The sequence below is a fragment of the Aulonocara stuartgranti genome, assembly GCF_965226115.1.
Source record: "Aulonocara stuartgranti genome assembly, chromosome: 6".
NCBI classification, from domain to species: Eukaryota; Metazoa; Chordata; class Actinopteri; order Cichliformes; family Cichlidae; genus Aulonocara; species Aulonocara stuartgranti.
In genome coordinates this window covers 8777734-8798762 of record NC_138944.1, presented here as the reverse complement: position 1 = coordinate 8798762, position 21029 = coordinate 8777734, and the positions used below count along the sequence as shown (strand labels likewise).

Sequence of the window (21029 nt, the reverse complement as noted above, 5' to 3'; positions counted from 1 at the left end):
TGTCACACATTTTAGCATAAATTTGGAGCGCTGTACAGAGACACTTTAGACATGGGACAATAGACTTGAAAGTTACACTTTATGTCATGTTTACATTTTGTATGTCCTGCATGTACAGGACATTAAATTGAGATATTAAACTTTTAGGCAGAAACCTAAAAGACTCAGATGAAATGTTTTACATATATTATTTTATGTATAGCCTTTCAAAGCCAATCTGTATCTATGGCTTTGCAGTTGTGGTTTGCATTCACTTGACATGTGAGTGTGTAACACACAGAGTTTCTGCTTTTGTTTGCGAAGTCAAATTAGCATCTTCAGCTGTGTCTCTTGAGCATTCAGTAGATTTATCTGGTGCTGTCCGCTAGAGGCATTTTCCCAGAAGATCTTCATACCAGTGAAGCACAGGCCTTAAATCTCAAATCAGTGTAGCTGCAGTCTTTGCTTTGGGCTACGTGGCATTGATATGAAGGCAATTCCAGCCTTCTTTCATGGAGGCTGCTGTCATTCAGCCCCAAGCAAAGTTCCACACAGCCCAGCATGGCAAACCTCTGCTGGATATCTCGCATTTTCTCATCATCATTCCTCACCTGGGGAGCTGCATCCAGCCATGGATGCATACACGACAAGAAAGAGAACGAGGGGCGAGAGACAGAAAGAGAAAGAGAGATGAAACTTTCATGACACGCAGGGTTGGTGTGGGCAACCACAATGAAAATTCAAAGGTGAACTTTTCTCCAGGACTCTCAGTGATGAGAGTAAAGACAGCCTGGAGAGGTGCGAGGGAGGGGAAGAGGGGCTGGGGGAGTCAGTGAGTGAAGATAGCCCCTGGATGTGATGAAGGAAGAAGACAGAGTTTATCGCTGGGCTTTTAATCCCACTAATCCTTTTTAGTATACCCCCCTTATCTTCTCTTTATTCCCTATCGCCTTAATTTTTCATTTATTTCATCCACTTTTTCGTTTTGAACTTTCTGTGTTATATTTGTTCTCCACCAATGCTGCACATCCTCCCCCGGATGTGGTAGGTGTGAGAGAAAGTCTGACCACAGACCGAGGGAAGCATCAGGAGACTGGGTTGGGAGGTGGCAGATGTCTCAGTGGAGATCTCTGAGGACATCGCAGTCTCCATGCAGTCTCCACACACACACACACACACACACACACACACACACACACACACACACACACACACACACACACACACACACACACAAGGAAGTATATCGGCTCCACTGTTCTCTCTCTCCGCATCAGCTTGTCTGTCTCCCTCTTCCAGGAAATGTGCGGTGCTGTGTTATGATCGATGGGTTGCGTTCGGAGACAGAGCAGCCCCCACTGTTTGTTTGTCTCTGTTACGCATGGCTGCAGAATGACAGCTGGGACCAGTGCATGGCTTTGAGTCTGTCTGGCAAGAAAAGTTGGGCTCCTTTGGTTTAACTCATGTTTTGTTCCAAAAATGGAAAGAGATGAGAGTTTCTGAGTGTTATGTGGCTTGGCTATGAATGCCCTTTGGTAAACCATATTCACAAAAGGCACTTGGGGAATTTTGAATATAACACGTTGCTCCTAAAATTTATGTTTGCCAAGCTCGATTTTGCAGCAAAAGAAATCAATAGAACCTACTGCGTATGTGTGTGTGTGCGTGCGTGCATGTGTGTGTGTGTGTGCTCCAAAAATAACAGTCTATTGTGTTAAGTAAAAGTAGAAAAGGACAAAAGGGAGGGCAAGAGATGTGTGAGGATACTAGTGTCTGGAATCATAACTCATCTGTGTACATGCATTCATGGTGTGTGTACCCACACGCATTGCCAAAGCAAGAAAAGTGAGCAATCAGCAAAACACAATCACTCACAGAGACATGTTTTCGATCTCAAAGTCTACCTCAGGAAATGAGAAGGATCTTATCTGAGTTCATCTGTTAATAAAATCTGCCTTTAAAGCCAAAAAATTAAATTTAAGCATTTACCGATAATGACTGAGGATGATTCACCGATTCACTAATTACCATTATCTTGGCATGGTGCACTGGAAATGAACAGAAACTGCTCTAATAAACCCCACGCTGCCAAATCTGCATTATATCTGCTCCTAAAATAACCTTTCCTGTGTATTTGACTTCCAGAGGCAGCACAAAGTTTGCTTTGATATTTATCATACTTGTGACAAACAAGAACAGCAAGGTATGATAAGCGGTAGATTATCGAGTTGACATCCGAGACGTCTGCTATGGTGGTGTTTGAATATTCTGGCACATTCTTACCACAGTTTTTTTTATACTCTTTTTTTATACTCTTTTTTTTATACTCTTTCCACATATTGTTAAGATGCAGATAATAATCCTGGTGCAGAAAAGCAGACAAGCATTGGATCAGATGTGCAGCGGGACAGCTGTGGGCACTTTCTAGGGAATTCTCCTTACATGAGTGATACATCTCCATAATCTGTGAATACCACATGGTTGCAGGATATACAGAAATCTGCAGCACGGGCCTACCGACTAAAATGAATAAATTACATGCAGCAGTCACATATTGTATGAGGTGTAGTTACAGTTACAAACAAGAAAAATATCCGCAATTAATTTTTTTCTGCTGTGTCAAAAAAAATTGGATAATGTTTTCACTTGAGCAAAAGAGGAAGTGAGTAAAAACAAAAGTATCATGATCAGCTTCTTTACAAGACAGATACGCACACAAATATGCACATGCATATATGCACAGTTGGGGCAGATATTAGCTAGAGAGAAGACTTAAACCTAAAAAATGCTTAGCACGGCCGCAGTGGAATACGTATCAGGATCATTTGAATATCTTATCTTTTTTCACCTGCAACCAGGACCAAATCTAATGCTCTGAAGCCCCACTAGGATTATTGTGCACAATTTTTATTGAATTATTTACAACATTGTAGAAGAAGAATAGGATTTTGCATAAAAACTTTTGCACCTCGGAATATATTAAAAAACAAAAGGCAGAAGAACTGAGCGTAGCGAAGCTTTGCATGGTTACGCCGCGCTGCCTGTTCCTATGGAGACATCAAAGAACTTCTCATCACAGGAGGGAAAGTTTTGAAGCTTGTTAAAATTAAACGGTTGAACGGCAGTTGTTGTATCATCATATCATCATCCTCATGAAACATACACAGAGAAATGCTGTCTATGTAAGCAGGCTTCACACTGTTTACATGTATCCTTCTGACAGATGATGGAGAAGAGTGCAGTGCTCTGACTCTACATCCTCATAATATAAAACATTCTCATAATCGAGGGTTCATAGTTATATATTTCTTTTATGTTCGTTTATGATCAGTATGTTAGTTATAAATGACGTGGAAATAACATGGAAATGTGCTATATACACTTGTCGGCCACTTCATTAGGTAAAACTGTTCAAATGCTCTTTAATGCACATTTCTAATCAGCTGAACACATGTTAACAACTCAACAACCATTTCCAGGTTTCAAAGAGAAAGGTCCAAAAAAGAGAAAACATCCAGTAAGCGGCTGGTTTTGGGGTGAAAATGCCTGTTGATGCCACAGATGTCAGAAGAGAATGGACAGACTGCTTTGAGCTCATAGGAAGGCAACAGTAACCCAACTAACTGCTCCTTACAACCAAGATATGCAAGAGAGGATCTCTGACAAGTTTGAAGTAGATGGGCAACAGCAGCACACCATACCATGTGCCAGGTGGATCACATCCCACGTCACAAAGGTTAAATCATCTCTAAACTTTTTTTTAAGCATGGCATTAAGGTCACTGTACTCAAATGGGCTCCACAGTCACCAGATCTCAATCAAATAGAGCACCTTTGGTCTGTGGTAGAAAGGGAGAGTCACGTTATGGATTTGCAGCTCGCCTGTGTGATGCTATCATACCAGTATGCCCAAAATCTGAGGAATGCTGCCAGCATCTTGTCGAATCTGTGCTGCTAATAAGTATTAAGGTAGTACTGAAGGTAAAAAGGGTTGAATCTGGTAATAACAAGGTGTACCTAATGAAGTGTCTAGTGACTGTATAGTTACACGTCCTCAGAGGAACACAATACAAATGCATTATTAATAATATACTATAAAAATAAAATATTACATACTCTGTGCACCAATATGTACAGTTTAGACATATGTACAAGCATGCTATAAGAAAAAGATACACATGACCACCAGCCACCATACAAACAATACAGTAGATATAAGCAAATACAATGTGATAGCACATTAAGCATGAATAGAAATACCCACCATTTTCGCTGACACACGCACCTGTATATGCAAATAAATCCCTCCTCCCTTGAGACTCTCCACATAAATACTTACTAGGTAGCAGATTTGCCTGGGGTTTTCGGTGCACCTTTCCTCTTAACCTTGATGTTCTCTCCAATTCCCACACATCTGCTTAACACATGTAGCCCTGAGCATTCACTTCCACCTGACAAGAGAAAAAGGAGCGATGAGAAGAGAAGGAGAGAGAAGGATTGGGGGATCAGGCGTCTCCAGAGATTGTGATTGGCATTCAGAAGCACAGCTTCCAGTCCGCGTGCCCAGCATCCCTTAGAGCTCCACCTGGCCTTCACAAGGTGTGGAGAGTGAGCTGAGAGTCCTTAGATGTACTTTATATACATCTTTAGTTTATTCCTGTCAGAACAACCTTTCGTGGATGGTATTCAGTAAGAAGTGATTTTTGTATTTTATTTTTGGTAACCTGGCCTTCAGTTACGCTGACTTTTAGTCAAGCTTACTTGTCTGGATCTTGATACATCTTGATGCTTCAATCATAGGATCAGCTAACATTTGCTATTAAGTTATAGCTTGTAAGGAAAACCACAAGTGTTGCTTAGAGGGTTTAATTGTAGCCAGGAAGAATAAGAAAACTGATATTTGAGCTAAGCCAGTTATTATTTATCGTCTGACTGTAATGTAGATAAATGTTAATAAAATATTTGTTAAATAGAAGCTATTTATGTTGAAGCTTGTATTTTGGCCAGGGCCGTCTTCTTCCTGCATGGATCCAAAGCCTGCTAAACGTGACTCTCCAATATTGTTCAGACTGCAAATGAAAATCAGAAAAACTTCTGGTGTCTTCTCTGTATATCATTTTAAGATTTTAAGAGTTTTTCTCCCCACATATCTGTCTGCTATAGATAGAAAACAGTAGTGTAAGCTCACAACTGCTAAAAAGCAAAACATGGCTAGACTTCTTTCTGGTCAGCTGTAGGTAGAGCTGGGCGATAGAACGATAACGATATGTATCGCGATATAACTTTTACTCGATAGAGAAATTAAGCTATCGCGATAGACCTCGCAGCTCTTGTCCTCTTAAAAAAAATAAATAAATAAAAAAAAAAAAAAGGTCAGCCGATCCAAATTCCGTAGCGCAGAGCCGAACCAATCACAGCCGCAGCGTCACGTCGCGTGACTTGTTACGTACAGCACAAGTGCCAAGCCGCACGTGTGTTTGTTTGGGAAGCAGCCAGCGGGTAATGGAGCCAGCGCATAATGGAGGAAATGAGTGTGCCGACTAGAAAAATCAACCGAGCGTGACCGAAGAGAAAACAGATGACGGTTCCAACGCCGGAGAGATTGTCGAACGGAAGAGCCATAGAAGTTCCGTAGTGTGAAGGTATTTCGGCTATTTCAAGTCTGACAAAAAACAGAGTAGCGTGCACTGTAAATTGTGCCGAAAGCAAGTCTGGAAATACAATAAACTGGTGCATGCGTCACACTGTGCGCCACGTTATTGTTTCGGTGAAATGAATTTCTACAATAGTGTTACTGTTAATTCTACTCTCTGCAGTGTTTAAATGCTTACATATACACACAGTTACTGTCCCTCCACACATACGACTCGGGTCTGCTTCTATGCCCCAGCTTTGTTTACTTTTTCCCACCGAGGCTTCTAGACTTCTGATTGGCCAACATTTCTGCACGGTTAGGAATCTAGCGCCACCTGCTGCTTTGGCATGTTCATAGCAGCGTTTTCCTTCATTTCTGCCTTTATGTGTGGACGGGATTATTTTTTAAAACGGAAAATCTCCGTTTTCAAAAACACCCGTGTACGTGTGGACGTAGCCTCAGTCTCTGACTGGAAGCGCTAATTCATCATTCGGCTTTTGTCAGACTAAAGTAACTGTTACAACTGTTTGAAAAGCTCAGCTATACAACAAGGAGAGATTGAGAATTTCCTTTTAGTTCTCAGTTTATTTGATATTGACAAAAGTTAGTCAGTTTTGTCTGTTCTTCTGTAAAACAAACTAAGATTTATTTTTAGAATTAATACTTTATTTCTAAGTGGAATTGACAATTTAGTCTGTTTCATTTGTTCTATTTTGAAACTTAAACGCTTTAGCGGCTGCCTTTTGTGTAGTTTGCAATATTTGCCTTTATTTAGCTGAAAAAGTCTCATGTTCCTTAAGTACATCTACCCTGTTGAACTTATTATGGGAAATAAATATTTAAAAACAAGCTGCTGATTATTTCACATTTTACTTGTGAGCAACGGCACATTTAAATCTTACAAATATAGTTATTTGGCTTATATCGTGATAGATATCGTTATCGCCTGAAATGAAAAAAACATATCGTGATATGAAAAAATCTCATATCGCCCAGCTCTAGCTGTAGGTAATGAAATATGTGCCTGAACCTTAGATTCCCATTGGATGAGGAAAAAACGGCATCATATTTTAGTATGAGTAACCAAATTATTGTCATTTATTTATTTTTTCACAACGTAGACAGTTTTGTTTTGCCTCATTACTGATACCACATACTTGCTGAGGGTCTCAATTACTAACTGCAAAGAGGTATTTATTTCTGGAAGACATTAGAGACCTTAAAAGGCAAACAAGGTCATTTTTCTGATTACAGAAAAACTGATTCAGATGGAAATAGCTCAAGTTTCAGGTGGAACAATGCTGGAGTACTTCTGCCACTGTATATGTGAACAAGCTCATATGTGTGTGTGGTTGTATGTGTATGCAGGAGGATGTTATTGCTGAGGGCAGAAAATCAAAGGGAAGAGAAAACAATACAGGCTATTCTTTCCATTCTGTCCCGTGGTGGTTCTCCGAGGCCCACTTCTCCAAAAGCCTTAATATTGTCTTCTTTATTTCTCCTTTTTTTCCATCCTCTGTAATTTCTTCTCTTTTTCTCCGTATTGCGTGTACATCCACATTTTTCTCCTCTCTGTAACTTGCTTTATGTAGAAAATGACTGTTCAGTCAGGGATATACTGCATGTAAGACAATACTGCTTCAGCCTGTAAGTTAAGACAGTGTCTAAAGTGAAAGAAATTAATAGTGACATGCCCCCAACACACACACACACACACACACACACACACACACACACACACACACACACACACACACACACCTTGTACAACTCATTTAGAACATCTAGCTAGGATAACACATCCTAGGATAAATGTTCCCACTCTCAAACCACTTCACCCCAAAGTATCCTCAGTTTCTCTGTGTTTCTTATCTGACTTTGATTGAGTCCTCAGTGCATCCTTTTGCCACACTCCGGTGTAATATTACTTTTAAAAGAGCAGAACGAGGAGAGAGCCCTCACAAACAGACTAGTTCCCATCCAACCGTTTGTAGCTTCCATTAACCCGGACTATGCAGCCTCACTGGTTTCACACTACATTCCCCTTCATTCACATTAACACGCCATTGAGTCTCAAAAAGAAAAGGGTAGGATGTAATTGCCTTTTGAGCGATGTTTGTGTCATTATCTTGCTTCAAGGTCAACTACTAACAACAACCATTTAGCACCACACACTCAGAAAGCTTCAAAAGTCTCAGCTGGTAATTTGGAGCATAGATAGTGACAATCAAAGGACAGACTTTGGGTTTTAAAGAGTCAATTTCAACAGTGTTTAATGCTGATCACAGGTTCCCTGTAGAGTAAATAAATATTGGAAGGAAACTTTGGAATGCAGGATTTTTCAACAGCCTGCATAGCTTTTTAGGAATTTAATATGTCTGTTCTTTTACCATTCTGAAGTTGCTCTTAAGTTAGTTTTCCAGTCCATATAATTCTCAATTATGCATGATTTTATTTTGGGCATGTACTAGAATAGCTTTATAACATTAGATTGTGAAAACCACCGTATTCTTCCCACAATGTACCACATTTCACCCTCTGTCTGAAAGGTTCTACTGGCTTTTTTACAGCACTAATTTTAACATGGTGTTACTAATAACATAAATGAAGGTTCTGCTGGATCTAGTTATTAGTAACAGCTGTGTTTACTTGCTATTCAAGATTCAAGCCTTATCTACTCTGTATGTTCAGTGAAAATGAGGCAAAGGAATACCAATTATGTCTATTCCTATCCTTAATGCCATTGTACTGGAATAAATGAATAGAAGTAAATAAAAGCATTCACACCTGATTTTAGACAAAATAAAACATCACAGAAGACATAGCTTTCATTATAGATGTGATTAAATCAGTTTAGCTAGGGAAAGCCCTGTAGCCAAGAAAGCCCTAGCACTCTGCTCTGTATGCTGTTAGGTCTGCTAAGAATTTACAGCTAAATGTGACAGAACATCCTCAATCCATGACAATTACAGAATTAGGGAACAAAAGATAGAACAAACAGGAAGTTCAGAACCTAGAAACTCTCTGGTCCTAGAAACATAGTTGCTGTAAGTATAAGTACAGTTTTCTGAGAGCAGAACTCAGCTGTGCAGATGTCGATCAGCATCAGACCCAAATTAAGGAGAAACACTTGCAGAAGTTGCTGTGTTACACAATGCATTCACGTAATGTTGTTGCTGTTTTTTTGGAAAGTACTTGCATAATCATGACTTAATTTTCTCATGTGCTAGTAGGGAATTATTTTCAAAATATCAAAAGCTGACTTTTGAGGCAGCACTTTGAAACACAAGGTGACACAAAACACATTAAACTCCACTTGTTAACTGGTTTCTAATAGGGATCTTTAAGTATCTACAATCTTCCATTGCTTTGACCTGTGGTCATATATTCAAATCTGACGTGGTTTTAAGTCGTATATTTTTAAGAAATTAACTTAATTAGTTTAAGTTCTGAATTGTTATATTGACAGTGGTAATAAAAACCCTTAAAGGCAAGAGTATATAGGAACACTGTGGTTCCTGAAACATTATATAAATATAATTAAAAAAAAAACACCTTTTGCAGTTTATATAATTATCATTCGTGTTACAAGCATGATATACTGTACATATATCTGAGCTTATTCAGCTACAGATGTATCTGATATGAAAATGGGATTTCCATTCATCATAATGTGATACACAACACTGTAATAGCTATGTCTAAGCTAGGTTTCATTATAAGCCAAGCTGACTCCAACAGTTGCATAAACACAGCTGTTGTTTGTTTATGTTTAGAAAGGCTTGCAAGCACCAGTTGTTCTTCAATTCCAGATTCAAAGGATAATGGAATTACGTGCTCAATTTCTACTCCAAAAATCTGCCGAAGCACTGACCAGAAATAGACTGCTGTTTGTCAAATTAATGAGGGAGTCGTTTGCCAACAACAGACATGCTCAGCTGGACTCCCTTATCAAATAACCATAGTTCAACCCAAAACACAGCTTTGGTTCTACCTGGAATAAACAAAGGAATAAATCATATTCATATTCGATCGGTGTTCTGCAACAGCGTGGCGACCTGAAACTTGTCGTCCTTGTAGCCTGAGTCACGTGCTCCTATAGCATTGGCACATATGTTGCAGCATGCATATTTTAATGTATGTGTGCTAGACTGTACAGTTTGAGTGTGGTTTTGCTGTGCTTTGAATGCTAATCTGCTCAGACAACAGGACCAGCCGGGTCCAGGGGCTATGGGCTAAGGACAGAAGGACCTTGACAGCGCTGAATCTGTGTGAGTGTAAAGATGCCTCCACCCACACTGACTGGTCGGCCTCTTTCACCACATGACTGTCAAGACAATTATGATTGCTCCCATAGCGTAGAATTGGATAAATAAGGCTTGGGGGAGACAACTGGCTGAAATGTAGACAACCATCTAAAACGCAGGCTCAGAAGCAAGTTGGCCATTTTTCAAATACAAGAGGAGGGTCTTTTTTTTTCTTTTCCTTTTCCTTTTTACATTAAAGTGAAAAGACTAAGATAGAATAAAAAGACAGGAAAGCCTAATTGAGTGATGGGACAGAGAAAAAGATAGGACCTTGACAGGAGAGTCTGAGATTAAAGAGAGAGAGAGACAGATGGAGAGAGTGTAGAACAGCACACTAGTGTTATACAGTATATTGCTATTAAGGCACTGTTGAGTTAAATGCCTCCAGCCCCAGTCTTAATATACACACACAAGCAAATCTATACACCAACCTCTGCACTTATGCACCTGCACTCCTTTTGCTAAAAAGCCGGCTCCAGTTATTACACGATAGATCTTTGGCCCCTTGCTAGAACTCTTGCTAGAACTGAGCCACCTGGATATCAGATGAACTAAAAAACGTATCCTCCTACCGTTGTGCAACACAGTGAAAGAAATGACTCAGTCAGGGAGTTAGAACTAAGATAAAAAGAATGCACATATTTGCCAGGTCAATGTAATAGTAGCAGTCACCATCACAAAATCACATGCATCATCTCTAATAGTGCTCATTTATCACAATGCTCACTAAGGAAAGCCAACCTTATGCATGCAGTTCTCCCTGCATTGACATATTGCTTGTTGTCAGTGTGAGAGGCAATTCGCAGACAAGATTCGTCACTGACCTCATCAAGTGCACAAAGAAAAACAAATTGTCTGAAAATGTAGCAGGTTTATCATTAGTTGACATGTGGCCTATTTTCCACCACCTCTTGTCACTCTGTAATTTGAAGCATCGACGCCGCAGTCTGCCGCACAATGCACAGAAATGTAACAGCGCTGCTCCACGGAGAGCGGGCGTTGACTTGTATCTAGACAAACAAATCGATAAGCAGTCCACTCTATTCCATTATCGGGCAGAAAAGTTAACCACCAACGCCAACAGTGGGAGCACAGCATCAGTGGAGACTAGCAAGGGGGAGGAGGAACAAAACAAAATGAATTCCCAATTTATTTCAGAGCAAACACTTACAATGGCATCTTATTGATTGAGGACAAGTTGGGTGGAAACTATTCTGTCAGTGTTTTAATGCTGAATTCAGCAGAGCTTTCCCTGCAGTGCCGCCACTACTGCTGCCAAAAATATCACATATGGCATTTAAGCTCGACCTTAGTTCCGGCTAAAGTTTAGTCCACACTTTAGATGAAACTTTGAAGGCATGTTATGTGCAAGGCTGTACTTACTGTAAATATCGGGAATTAGACTTCTCTTTCAGGACATCTGTTGTCAGTTTAATGGGGAGCATGTTATTTTTTATGTCTTTCAGATTAATTTAATTTAATCGTTCATGAATGCATTACTTATGCTAGAAGGACTCTATAAGAACAGATGTTGATGGATAATTTATCCACAATGGAAATGCTACTTCCTGGAACAACCAGAAATAAATGCTATTATTTAAATGAGTAATTCTCTAAAAATCTCTTGGAAATGCACACTGTGTGCTTGTTGTCTAAGGGAGCCTAAGGCAGTGAGGTTGTAGCCTCTGTAGGAGAGGTCATTGCTAATCACCCAAACCAGTCGGGGCATTTAATCTCTCTCACCTAAGCAGCAGAAAGTCTGGCCACTCTAAGGGCTTTTGTAGCCTGTGCGTATATTTTCCAGACTGTCTCCCTCATTATTTTCCTGCTTTCCCTCTTGCCTTTCTTTTGTTTTTTAAAAAAACAGAGTCTTGCTTCTTCAGAATCATTGCCGGTGTTACTATTTTTACCAATCTAACAAGGTTGCTTGGTCGCAGAGGACTGTGGGGAGTGGTGAAGAAAAAAATGCTCACTGTGATCGAAGGCGAATACATGGAACTTCTCTTATGCCTGCCCTTAGAGCAAATGGCCCTGGGGCTGAAAGTAGAGCCCCTGAGATGGAGAGAGACGGGAGGAAAAGAACACAGAGCAGGAGCGCTAGCTCCTGCTACTGTCTAGACGATGGTTAGTCAAACTCTTAACCTTGAAGACAGATGAAAAGAATCAGCCTGGAGCTGAGTGAATATGAAGGAAAATCACAGTTTAAATCAGACTTGTGTCCTTTCATTTGGCGAGGAAAAGTTGGAACCTTTGAACAGTTAAAAAACTAAAAGGACTAAAGACTTTGATGTAGCTACTAAGTGAAGTGGAACTTGTGTGAATTGTTCCTACCCTCTGACCATGTTAATGCCATCCAGAAGCATCAGGTGATTTAATGATTGAATTTGTAATATTTTTGTTTACACAGAGTTGTGTTATATGTTTTCTGCTTGCTTTTAACTTTTGAAATTACCCATTCCTATATAGTTCTCTGTATTTAACAAATGATATGAGCCTGAGATTAGTTTTAATTTAACTATGAGAGTTAAAAACCTCTGTGTTATACAGATACATGTAAACAGATAAACGAAGTCTAATCATGGCACTTGCCTAAAATGAGTGGAACCTCACTCTGAGAGCTCAAATATTCCCTGTGGTATGCAAGATATTTGAAGTGTATTCTTTAATCAGTCATAGGAAGAAAAAATAAGCAATTAGTGCCCTTGTATTTACTGTGCTTTCTAATTCTTAAAATTAAATTTAGGGCTTCTACATTAGTACGAATGATTAGAATATAGGTGGATGATGTTCTGTTTAGAACTTCTACATCTAAATTCAGGTGTTTTCATGACAAGGTCTACGCCTTCAGAAAGCAAAAGCTATAAATGCCTATGTGGCTAAACTGCCCCAGGATGGTGGCTTGCAAGGACTGAAAAGAGGAACAAATAAAAACACCTGAGAGTATCCTGCATCTGGGGAATTTTTCATGGAAGAATGGTTTACATGGGCAGAAATCTGTGCCATCAGAAACTGAATTTGAATAAGTTAAATTTGAATTTGAATTGCTCAGATTGAATCTGAATTGTAACTTGAAAAACTGCTTTTAAAAACTGAATGTGAATTAGCATGAATTAGACTAACTATTTACTTTAGCTAAAGTTATTAAGTTAGCTAAAGAGTTGGGATGCTGTGTAAGACATAAATAAAGCTAAAATACAAAGGTTTGGACATTGTTTTGCATGTTTCCCTACTGTATGGGTCTCTGCAAGTATACAGGGCTCTGAGAGGGAACAATAGGACAACTTTGGAATTCTACTAGAAACAGTCGATCATATTTGTTTGTCAAAGCTGAATCCAGGGCAACCTACGCTAAATTAGCGTTTTTAGCTAACAGCTACAATAAGCATAAAAGTTACCTTACAGCTATCATTTGTTAACATGACGCTTGTTCTTATACATGTAATACATTTATTACCAACCTGAGAGTTTATCCGCTGGTCATTCGACATGACGAATGACTTCTGAAGTCTTAATTCAGCTCAAGACGCTGTAGATTGCCATCAGTAACACTTTCTAGTAAAACTTAGTTCTATTAATCATTACTCTTGAACCGGAACCGGATGTAAGTCCCAAAAAATGAATTGTAGAACTGAAACTGAATGGTGGGAAGTGAATCTGAAATTATTCGAGAACTAAATTTTTAAAGGATAAAATACAGTTTCAAAGCAAATGAATTCATTTTCAAAATATAAAATTCAATTTCAATTTAGTGATAATCATTTTCAAACCAATAAATTGAATTTCAAATTAGGCTAATTCAAATTCAGTTTTTAAAAGCATTTATTCAAGTTACAATTCAGATTCAATCTGAGCAATTCAAATTCAAATTTAACTTGTTCAAATTCAGTTTCTGATGGCACAGATTTCTGCCCATAGGTTTAGCTCCTCTGGGCTGCACCTTGGCACAGTCCAATGTTTAGTGCTTTAGAGCAAGAAGGTCCAGGGTTTGAATGTGATGGCCATTATCTTGCTCAATGTAAGAGTTCTCTTACTTTGGTTTATTCCCACAATCTAAAGATTATTACCATGTGAATGGCTGTCTCTTTATATTAAATGGTAAATGGCCTGTATTGTAGCACGTTATTAGTCCCTAAGGACCCCAAAGCACTTTACACATCCAGTCATCCACACACACACACACACTCACGATGGCAAGCTACATTGTAGCCACCGCCACCCTGGGGTACACTGACAGAGACGAGGCTGCCGGACACTGGCGCCACCGGGCCCTCTGACCACCACCAGTAGGCAACGGGTGAAGTGTCTTGCCCAAGGACACAACGACCGAGACTGTCAAAGCCAGGGCTTGAACCGGCAACCTTCCGATTACAAGGCGAACTCCCAACTCTTGAGCCACGATCGCCCATATTAGCCCTGCGTTACACTGGTGACCTCTATATGCTCTCTTGACCAACATCAAGAGAGCTTCAGCCCTGCTAAAACCCTGAAATGGGAAAGACTATAGAAATGGACGAAGAGGAAAAAATCAGCAGGCTTATATTAGAAAATATTGGACAATTATGGAAGGGGGAAGTTGGCTGAATTTTTTGTGCACAGAAAAAATTAAAAAACAAAGAACTTATTTCTGTTGAATATATGACTAAAATGGCTCTTTTCAAAGGGAGGGATCCAAGTGAGTGAATATCTGTAGAAAGTAGGGGTGCAACGATACTCGTATCGATATTGAACTGTTCAATACAGTGCTTTCGGTTTGGTACGCATATGTATCGAACAATACAAAATTTGTAATTTATTTTATCAACTTTCCTTCCGACGATGCTGTCTGTGTTGAGCGCTCAGTGAATCTGAGTTCGACTACTCCGCCTAGGCTGCACTGTCGAGCGCAGATCCACTGAGCGCTCAACACAGACAGCATCGTCAGAAGGAAGAGCGCAGGGCAAGCTAGCGAGACAGAAGTTAAGCTCTCCTTGCAACATGGCAAATTGAACCTCCCCCACCCTCATTCAGATCTGGTGTTTGGAATTATTTTGGTTTTCATGTGACGTATGACCCTGAAGGTAAGCGCGTCATGGACTAAAGTACAACAGTATGTTGGATGTGCCACGCAATGCTCAATTACATGGGTGGGAACTAGTGTGTTAGCGCAGTTAGCTCGTTAACGTGTTGGCCGTCTAGCCCCATGCACGGGGCGATCAGGGGTAGCTCGTTAACGGAGATTTGCCGTGTTGTGGCGTTAACGTCATTTCGACGAGATTAACGCTGACAGCACTAGTGGGAACACAACTAATATGACTGCACATTTACACCGACATCATCCTAGTGCAAAGACAAGTGGAAGCAGACAAAACAACAAGCATGCATGCTACAAACTTTACCCGAGTCATTTAGGCTACGTTCACACTGCAGGTCTTAATGCTCAATTCCGATTTTTTGATCAAATCCGATTTTTTTGTCTGCTCGTTCACACTACAAATAAAATGTGACAGCAAACGCTCTCTAGTGTGAACGCTCAAAGCGGCCCGCATGCGCAAAAGAAGATGTCACACACAACGCGCTCTGTTTAGACCCAGAGCAACAGTATTGTTTGACTGATGGCCCTTAATATAAAGACTTCGGTCTTCACGTTTCCCAATTTTTGCTTTAAGTTATTTTGTTATTTACATAATAATGTAAATAACCTAATAATGATCCTTATTGCCGTTTAAGAGAGGAGCGGTGCTTCAAAGGATAGCTGTAGATTTCTGTCAGAATCTGCAGATTATACAGTACAAATAAAATGTTCACGTTGTCTTCCCAACAGTTTCACTGACATCTACACTGGATGGCCAGGAAGCGTTCGCGATGTCTTCTCGGGCGCTTCTCTGGCGCTGATAATTGGCTTCAGTCTTGTGTCGGTGACGTAAAAGGCGGATTTAATGCGACTTGACCGTTCAAACAGCAGTCGCTTTCTAAAACATCGGATATGTATCGGATTCAGTACCACATACGAAAGTGACCCAGATCGGATTTGAAAATATCGGATTTGCGCCGTTCACACTGTCATAGCATGATCGGATATGGGTCGCATAGGGTCAAAAAATCGGATTTGATGCGCTTTCGCCTGCAGTGTGAACGTAGCCTTAGACAGCCGTTTGCACATGATTCTCCTTATGGGGACCTGATATGTTTAATATTGTGGTGAGCTCAGACAAGGTGGAGACGGAGGTGTCGTTTGGTCTTGCTTCACGTGAGGTGAGCTAGCCAGGGAGCACAGCCGTTTATTGACATCTGCAGAAGAACACTGCCGCTAGCTAACTGCTCAGCGCGGCAACCGCACAGCAACAACAACAACACACAGGGCGCCCTCTGATCCCGGAAGGACACACCGTCGCAGCGAGAGGGCGTCACCCGTCACTATGGCAACATAAACAAAACATAACTGTACAAACAGAACCCCGAACAGCCCTGACCCGCTACATAGCCCCCACCTAAGGGGTCAGTCGTCCCCGACGACCCCATTACCCCACACAAAGTCCTGCAAATGTCCAGGTGCCTTCTTTTGGCGCACCGGCCGGTCACGACCGGCGGGGGAAAAGTCACTCGGGTCAGAACATAGGGTGCCACCATCATCCCACTTCTGACACCAATGTGGCGAGCTCAGACAAGGAGGGGGCGGAGGTGTCGTTTGGTCTTGCTTCCCGTGAGCTAGCCAGGGAGCACAGCCGTTTATTGACATCTGCAGAAGAACACTGCCGCTAGCTAACTGCTCAGCGCGGCAACCACACAGCAACAACAACAAAAACACACAGGGCGCCCTCTGACCCCGGAATGACACACCGTCGCAGCGAGAGGGCGTCACCCGTCACTATGGCAACATAAACAAAACATAACTGTACAAACAGAACCCCGAACAGCCCTGACCCGCTACAGAAGAAGCGTATAGTATAGCTTTTATTTTGGAAAGAGCCATTTCTCTGTAATAAACTCTCTTTTCCTTTTTTTTTTCTTTTTTTTTTTTTTTTTCTTAAATGACATCAGAAACAGCAGTATGCGACATTACGTGATGGCAGAGCTTCAGTTCATCCTTTGTCATTTTTTTTTTTTTTTTTTTTTTTTTAAATAAATAGGACAGGGGGAATGAATGAGAGAGAGAGGGGGAGAGAAAGAAAGAAAACCAAAGGGGAGAAGAGACGGTGAGAAGGGGGGGGAAGAGAGACAAAAAAAAAAAAAAAAAAAAAACTCCTGGGTCACCTGTATGGAGAAAAAAACAAACAAACAAACAAACAAAAACAAACAGAGGAGACAGCAAACAACAAAGAGCAACATAATAATAGAGAAAACAAAGCACCATCACAATAAACTAGCTAGTCATAGATATCAGTATTTACTAAGTAATAAACGATATTGTGCAGCACGCAAGATAGACAGCGCACAGTGTGCTTTGAGGCAGCAGCCAAGAAAGCTTTAGTCCGCGTCTGTGAATACCCATGTGTGCATACCTGTGTGGATCAGCATGCTTGCATTCCAAAGGTTTCTCCATGTAATGATCTGCTAGGGAGTGTGGGGGGGCCACAGCCCCGTCCTCCAGGGTGTGAAGCGGGTATGGAGGAGATCAAAACTCCAGACATCCAGAGGCCCCCAGAACACAAGAGACCATGGAAGACCAACAGAGGGGCAGCCGCGCCACTGTCCCAGTAAGAGCTGAGGAGAGTCCCAGATGAGGGCTCGCCCAGCAGCCGCGGAGCAGAAGTCAGGGGGAGTTGCAGTGACGCGCCCGTGAGCTCCGCCGGCTCTCTTTTCCAAAGATGAGTGATTCCTCAATCAGGCTTGCAAAATCGCTAGCCCGACGTCCCGGGGCTAGAACACCAGGAAAAGTATTGTAGACCTGCACCAGACTGGGAAGAGTGAATCTACAATAGGCAAGCAGCTTGGTGTGAAAAAATCAACTGTGGGAGCAATCATCAGAAAATGGAAGACATACAAGACCACTGATAATCTCCCTCGATCTGGGACTCCACGCAAGATCTCATCCCGTGGGGTCAAAATGATCATGAGAACGGTGAGCAAAGATCCCAGAACCACACGGGGGGACCTGGTGAATGACCTGCAGAGAGCTGGGACCAAAGTAACAAAGGTCACCATCAGTAACACACTACAACGGCAGGGAATCAAATCCCGCAGTGCCAGACGTGTTCCGCTGCTGAAGCCAGTGCATGTCCAGGCCCGTCTGAAGTTTGCCAGAGAGCACATGGATGATACAGCAGAGGATTGGGAGAATGTCATGTGGTCAGATGAAACCAAAGTAGAACTTTTTGGTATAAACTCAACTCGTCGTGTTTGGAGGAAGACGAATACTGAGTTGCATCCCAAGAACACCATACCTACTGTGAAGCATGGGGGGTGGAAACATCATGCTATGGGGCTGTTTTTCTGCCAAGGGGACAGGACGACTGGTCCGTGTTAAGGACAGAATGAATGGGGCCATGTATCGTGAGATTTTGAGCCAAAACCTCCTTCCATCAGTGAGAACTTTGAAGATGAAACGAGGCTGGGTCTTCCAACATGACAATGATCCAAAACACACCGCCCGGGCAACAAAGGAGTGGCTCCGTAAGAAGCATTTGAAAGTCCTGGAGTGGCCTAGCCAGTCTCCAGACCTCAACCTCATAGAAAATCTGTGGCGGGAGTTGAAAGTCGCTGCTCGGCGACAGCCCCAAAACATCACTGCTCTCGAGAAGATCTGCATGGAGGAATGGGCCAAAATACCAGCTACTGTGTGTGCAAACCTGGTAAAGACCTATAGTAAACGTTTGACCTCTGTTATTGCCAACAAAGGTTATGTTACAAAGTATTGAGTTGTATTTTTGTTATTGACCAAATACTTATTTTCCACCCCAATTTACGAATAAATTCTTTACAAATCCTACCATGTGGATTCATGGATTTTTTTTTCACATTCTGTCTCTCACAGTTGAAGTGTACCTCTGGTGCAAATTACTGACCTCTGTCATCATTTTAGGTGGGGGAACTTGCACAATCGGTGGCTGACTAAATACTTTTTTGCCCCACTGTATCTCACAGCAGAACATGCAATCAGTACTGTTCACTTGAAACAATTCTAATCTTATCTTTAGAAGACTTAGTGTCCTTCTGCTAATGGCTTTGGTGACAAATACAATGAAGAACATTTAGATACTTGATGGTTTCCCTTTTATAGACATACTCTGTCCAAAAGTCTTTGCAAGTATCTGTCATGTGAAGGCTGTGTGCAGGCAGGAAAAGGACTCAAAGGGCAGACACTCGGAGACAAAAGGTGATCTTAAATACAGCTTTAACCCTCTCAAGGCAGGCGTTGCCGATTTGCAACAGTTAAAAACTAACAACCTGATTACCCCACATACATATGTGGTACCACTGCAGGACTTGGTTGTGCATTAGCAACAAAAAGTTTAATTTGAGCCTGAGACGGTTAATGGTGAACTAACAAAACTAAGACTCCAAGGTAAACTTACACAAAAAGAACACACAGCAAGATAAGGGTAGATCACAACACGGACACAGAAACACAGGGCTTAAATACACAGAGGGAGCAATCAGGGAATGGGTAACAGGAGGGAAACACAGCTGGGGCAAATCAGGCCTAACGAGACAAAGGAAGCAAAACCAGACGCATTTACATGAAACACGGACTTTCAAAGTAAAACAGGAAACATAACACAGAGACGCGAACTTGACAAGGGGATACAGCTGACAGGGGAGACAGAGCAACTAGAGAACACGGCGACATAAACCATAAGACAGCACTCTAAGAAACCAAAGACTAGAAATGATAAATAATATAATAAACTCAAAGCCCTGGGTCACCGGCTCAGGCATCCTAACACGATCAGGTTATATGAAATCCAATATCCTCCTGTTTACATAGAGGTCACACATGGTCCAGCTGATAATCACTTCTGGCTTCCATGTCATATGAATAATCATTCTCAAAAAACAGAGAAGCGGATTCCAGTGCAGAAAAAAAAATCATTTTTTGCCTGTCAGACATGGAGATCCAGTCATATCAATTTAAATGTGGTCTGTATTATGTCAAACTAGCAAAAAAGATGAGAGAGGCTGGATTTGGGAAAGACAATTTATTTGGTGCTTTAATGAAGATGCATAGAAGCAGATTTTTCTGTAAAATGGAAAGCAAATTCACTGAGTGACTCGGGACAAACAGAATACCTTTAAGGTCATAGAATATCAATATTAATAGATGTAAAACTACAGAGAGCTGTGCTATTCCCCAAAGGTTAATGCTACTGACAGGATACATGACATAACATCCATACAGTCTGGCTAAAGATGAAAACTGTAGTTAAAGGTGCCCTTTTTCTGGTGCCTTATGGTGACAATTTGTGGCACAACTAATTACAGGATGGCATGACGGAAAGATACTGCCATGTGTTCAAATGGTATTCACATTGTGTTCCAAATGCTCAACATTGGATTTGGCTTTGCAAAACTACTTCCAGGGTACTAGTGAGCATTTTTACTGATGTGAAAACAGCTGACACAAATTATCTACTGTCATGTGCTGCTTGTGAGAATGAAAACAATGGACTACAGCCAGATCCAACTCTACCAATATTTTCTGGCGTTAATCTTGTGAGAGTAATTTACATTTTTTCAGTAGCTATTAATATTAATAGAAATGTATGATTGCTCGTGGTCTGGTAAATAATTCCGAGTGACCCTGCTCATCCTCTGACTCTTAACCATCACAACATCCTTTGAGCTGTTTAAAAAATGAAAACATTTAAATAAAAGTTTGCTTTCCAGTGTAAAAAGCCTTAGCCTCTTTTCATTTCTTGTCAAAATTGGACTCTTCCCTTCCTTCTGGGGGACTTTGTCATGTAGAGCCTGATTGTGCAATAATACTGCAGAGTGGAACTGCGCACCATTACTCTTATGACAGCTAAGCCTTCTTGAACCGCCTTTGCAGTCATATGAGGGTTTAACTTTCCATTTCTGCCCTGCAGTTTTATTGGAAAGTTTTCTTGCTCTTTCAGGTCTCTACTGCCGCAGTTCCCCTTAACTGCCATTTCTTAATGACATTTTGGACAGTGGAAATTACAAGCTAGAAGT

General features: G+C 41.1%; 1 long non-coding RNA gene across 4 annotated transcripts in view; it reads right to left on the bottom strand.

Moving 5' to 3' along the window:
* Nucleotides 1–21029, bottom strand: part of LOC309707946 — a 107092-nt gene that overhangs the window by 71717 nt on the left and 14346 nt on the right. For all 4 annotated transcript variants that reach the window (XR_014277131.1, XR_014277132.1, XR_014277133.1 and 1 more), the window contains exon 2: nucleotides 4318–4429. This is a non-coding gene — a long non-coding RNA (uncharacterized lncRNA). The remainder of the gene's footprint in view (nucleotides 1–4317; nucleotides 4430–21029) is intronic.